The sequence below is a fragment of the Myiozetetes cayanensis genome, unplaced genomic scaffold, assembly GCF_022539395.1.
Source record: "Myiozetetes cayanensis isolate MyiCay16 unplaced genomic scaffold, myiCay2020 scf207, whole genome shotgun sequence".
Classification (NCBI taxonomy): Eukaryota; Metazoa; Chordata; class Aves; order Passeriformes; family Tyrannidae; genus Myiozetetes; species Myiozetetes cayanensis.
In genome coordinates this window covers 16,372-21,204 of record NW_026087420.1, presented here as the reverse complement: position 1 = coordinate 21,204, position 4,833 = coordinate 16,372, and the positions used below count along the sequence as shown (strand labels likewise).

At 50.7% G+C, this 4,833-nt stretch overlaps 1 long non-coding RNA gene across 3 annotated transcripts; it reads left to right on the top strand.

Moving 5' to 3' along the window:
* The first annotated feature begins 46 nt into the window (after positions 1 to 46).
* Positions 47 to 2,704, top strand: LOC126641370 (uncharacterized). 3 transcript variants are annotated; one of them, XR_007629244.1, is made up of 4 exons: positions 47 to 1,345; positions 1,664 to 1,723; positions 1,783 to 1,822; positions 1,962 to 2,256. It is a non-coding gene; the product is annotated as an uncharacterized LOC126641370 (long non-coding RNA). The 3 variants fall into 3 exon arrangements; XR_007629245.1 differs by lacking the exons at positions 1,783 to 1,822; positions 1,962 to 2,256 and adding an exon at positions 2,638 to 2,704 and having other exon boundaries at positions 1,664 to 1,743; XR_007629243.1 differs by having other exon boundaries at positions 1,783 to 2,256.
* The last annotated feature ends 2,129 nt before the right edge of the window (positions 2,705 to 4,833 follow it).

Here is a 4,833-nt window from a genome sequence, read left to right as displayed (position 1 = left end):
CAGCGGGGCCGGAGCCCCCAGGAACCCCCCCCTTTTCCCCCTCCCCCCTTTTCAGTTTTTCCACCAAAATTCCCGTCTGGAAGCGAAACCCGAGCCCGGCTGAGCCCCTTTGGTGACCTCTGGTGACCTTTGGTGACCTTTGGTGACCCCTGGTGACCTCTGGTGACCTTCAGTGACCTTCGGTGACCTTCAGTGACCTTTGGTGACCTTTGGTGACCTTCGGTGACCCCAGAACTGCCGCCCCTTTCCCAGGGTTATTGATCCATCCCCAGGGTATTGATCCATCCCCAGGGTTATTGATCCCTTCCCAGGGTTATTGATCCCTTCCCAGGGTTATTGATCCCTTCCCAGGGTATTGATCCCTTCCCAGGGTTATTGATCCATTCCCAGGGTTATTGATCCATCCCCAGGGTATTGATCCATCCCCAGGGTTATTGATCCCTTCCCAGGGTTATTGATCCCTTCCCAGGGTTATTGATCCATCCCCAGGGTATTGATCCATCCCCAGGGTTATTGATCCCTTCCCAGGGTTATTGATCCCTTCCCAGGGTTATTGATCCCTTCCCAGGGTTATTGATCCCTTCCCAGGGTTATTGATCCATTCCCAGGGTTATTGATCCATCCCCAGGGTTATTGATCCATTCCCAGGGTTATTGATCCATCCCCAGGGTTATTGATCCATTCCCAGGGTTATTGATCCCTTCCCAGGGTTATTGATCCATCCCCAGGGTTATTGATCCATCCCCAGGGTTATTGATCCATTCCCAGGGTTATTGATCCATCCCCAGGGTTATTGATCCATTCCCTGGGTTATTGATCCATCCCCAGGGTTATTGATCCCTTCCCAGGGTATTGATCCCTTCCCAGGGTTATTGATCCATTCCCAGGGTTATTGATCCATTGCCAGGGGGATTAATCCTTTTCCAGGGTATTGATCCCTTCCCAGGGTTATTGATCCATCCCCAGGGTTATTGATCCCTTCCCAGGGTTATTGATCCCTTCCCAGGGTTATTGATCCATCCCCAGGGTTATTGATCCATCCCCAGGGTTATTGATCCATCCCCAGGGTTATTGATCCATTCCCAGGGTTATTGATCCATCCCCAGGGTTATTGATCCATTCCCAGGGTTATTGATCCCTTCCCTGGGTTATTGATCCATTCCCAGGGTATTGATCCATCCCCAGGGTTATTGATCCCTTCCCAGGGTTATTGATCCATCCCCAGGGTTATTGATCCCTTCCCAGGGTATTGATCCCTTCCCAGGGTTATTGATCCCTTCCCAGGGTTATTGATCCATTCCCAGGGTTATTGATCCCTTCCCAGGGTTATTGATCCATTCCCAGGGTTATTGATCCATTCCCTGGGTTATTGATCCCTTCCCTGGGTTATTGATCCCTTCCCTGGGTTATTGATCCATCCCCAGGGTATTGATCCCTTCCCAGGGTTATTGATCCCTTCCCTGGGTTATTGATCCCTTCCCAGGGTTATTGATCCCTTCCCAGGGTTATTGATCCATCCCCAGAGTTATTGATCCATTCCCTGGGTTATTGATCCTTTTCCAGGGTTATTGATCCTTTTCCAGGATTATTGATCCATCCCCAGGGTTATTGATCCCTTCCCAGGGTTATTGATCCCTTCCCAGGGTTATTGATCCCTTCCCAGGGTATTGATCCCTTCCCAGGGTTATTGATCCATTCCCAGGGTTATTGATCCCTTCCCAGGGTTATTGATCCATTCCCAGGGTTATTGATCCCTTCCCTGGGTTATTGATCCCTTCCCAGGGTATTGATCCCTTCCCAGGGTTATTGATCCCTTCCCAGGGTTATTGATCCATCCCCAGGGTTATTGATCCCTTCCCAGGGTTATTGATCCATTCCCAGGGTTATTGATCCATCCCCAGGGTTATTGATCCCTTCCCAGGGTTATTGATCCCTTCCCAGGGTTATTGATCCCTTCCCAGGGTATTGATCCCTTCCCAGGGTTATTGATCCATTCCCAGGGTTATTGATCCATCCCCAGGGTTATTGATCCCTTCCCAGGGTTATTGGTCCCTTCCCAGGGTTATTGATCCATCCCCAGGGTTATTGATCCCTTCCCAGGGTTATTGATCCATTCCCAGGGTATTGATCCCTTCCCAGGGTTATTGATCCCTTCCCAGGGTATTGATCCATTCCCAGGGGATTGATCCATTCCCAGGGTTATTGATCCATTCCCAGGGTTATTGATCCATTCCCAGGGTTATTGATCCCTTCCCAGGGTTATTGATCCATTCCCAGGGTTATTGATCCATTCCCAGGGTTATTGATCCATCCCCAGGGTTATTGATCCATTCCCAGGGTTATTGATCCATTCCCTGGGTTATTGATCCCTTCCCTGGGTTATTGATCCCTTCCCTGGGTTATTGATCCCTTCCCAGGGTTATTGATCCATTCCCAGGGTTATTGATCCCTTCCCAGGGTTATTGATCCATCCCCAGAGTTATTGATCCATTCCCTGGGTTATTGATCCTTTTCCAGGGTTATTGATCCTTTTCCAGGATTATTGATCCATCCCCAGGGTTATTGATCCCTTCCCAGGGTTATTGATCCCTTCCCAGGGTTATTGATCCCTTCCCAGGGTTATTGATCCCTTCCCAGGGTATTGATCCCTTCCCAGGGTTATTGATCCATTCCCAGGGTTATTGATCCCTTCCCAGGGTTATTGATCCATTCCCAGGGTTATTGATCCCTTCCCTGGGTTATTGATCCCTTCCCAGGGTATTGATCCCTTCCCAGGGTTATTGATCCCTTCCCAGGGTTATTGATCCATCCCCAGGGTTATTGATCCCTTCCCAGGGTTATTGATCCATTGCCAGGGTTATTGATCCATTCCCAGGGTTATTGATCCCTTCCCAGGGTTATTGATCCATTCCCAGGGTTATTGATCCCTTCCCAGGGTTATTGATCCATTCCCAGGGTTATTGATCCATTCCCAGGGTTATTGATCCATTCCCAGGGGGATTGATCCCTTCCCAGGGTTATTGATCCCTTCCCAGGGTTATTGATCCATTCCCAGGGTATTGATCCATTCCCAGGGTTATTGATCCCTTCCCAGGGGGATTAATCCTTTTCCAGGGTATTGATCCCTTCCCAGGGTTATTGATCCTTTTCCAGGGGGAATTTTCCCCTTTCCTGGGGGGATTGACACCTTTCCCACCCCCTCTGGTTTAGCCCAGCTTTTCCCATTTTCCCTCCTTCTTTCCCATTTTCCCTCCTTTTTTCCCATTTTCCTTCCTTTTTTTCCCATTTTCCTTCCTTTTTTTCCCATTTTCCCTCCTTTTTTTCCCATTTTCCCTCCTTTTTTTCCCATTTTCCCTCCTTTTTTTCCCATTTTCCCTCCTTTTTTTCCTGTTTTCCCTCCTTTTTTTCCTGTTTTTTCCCCCATTCCCTCCCTCATTTTCCCCCCATTCCCATCCATTCCCCCCCCCATTTCCTCTGTAATTTCCCCCATTTTCAGCCAATTTTCCTCATTATTTTCCCCATTTTTTCCCCCATTTTTCCCCCCTGGAATTTGGGCCCCTCCTGACGATTTCCCCCCCCTTGGAATTCCCCCTGGAATTTCAGCCCCCCCCTTCCCCCCCCCAAAAAAAAAAGAATCTTTTGGGTCCCCCTGTGGAATTTTGGGTCCCCCTTTCCCCCCCAGCCCCACGAGCAGTGTTAACCCCCTCCCCCACTCCATACTGGTTCATACTGGTTCCCTACTGGTCCCTACTGGTTTGGCTGATTTTTCCCCATTTTTGCCCCATTTTTGCCGGTTTTTGCCCCATTTTTGCCCGTTTTTTCCCGTTTTTGCCCCCCTCGGAGCCGCCGCTCCCCCAGTGCCTCTCGGACCCCCCGAATTCTCAGGGAAAAAGCCACGACCCCCCCTCAGAACCGACAGAAACGGCTCCTCCCGGGGCAGAAAGGAGCCAGAAAAGCCGTTTATTTTTTGGTTCAAATCCCGTTTTGTTCCCCCTCCCGCTGCAATCTCAGCCCCGGGCGGAGATCCCCGAGGGGGGATTTGGCAATAACCGAGCGGGGAGTTTTCCTCCAGCCCTTTCTGTTGTGCTTTGGGGGTTTTTTTGCCCATTTTGAGCCAAAATCATCGTCTTTTTTTTTTTTTTTTTTTTTGTTGCTGCTGGTTCTGGTTGATTTTTGGGTTTGTTTTTTTTTTTTTGGGGTGGATTCCTTGGAATTTCCTCGTGGGTTTTTTTTTTGAGGGGGGAGGGAGGAGGGGAGGACATTTCGGGGACGGGTCGGGCCCCAAATCGCTCCTCTGGTTCCCCCCTCACCCCCAAAGCGGGGCCGGGATTATTTAATTTGTAAATAATGTACAAATTTTTACCGATTCCGCTGTAAATACGAAAATAAACGGTGCCAGGAGCGCTCCTCCCGCCCGCTGGGGGGCGCCGCGCGTCTCTATGGTCAGTCCTCCCCCGTCTCTATGGTCAGTCCTCCCCCGTCTCTATGGTCAGTCCGCCCCCGGAACTGGGGTCGAACTGGGTCATACTGGGTTGTACTGGTTTGTACTGGGTTATACTGGGTTGTTCTGGTTTCCCCCCAGCGCCGAAGCCTCCGCCGTTACCCAGGAGCCCGTGCACTGGTCTGTACTGGTGTGTACTGGTGTAGACTGGTTTCCTGCCCCAAAAGTCGCTGTGGTTGGTCAAGCCCCCCACACACACACACACTCGTTGTACTGGTTTGTACTGGTCTGTACTGGTTTCCTGCCCCCAGAGTGGCTGTGACTGGTCTGGAATCCTCCGCACTGGTCCGGACTGGTGTCCCCATTCCCGGAAGCCGCTCTGTCCCCTCACC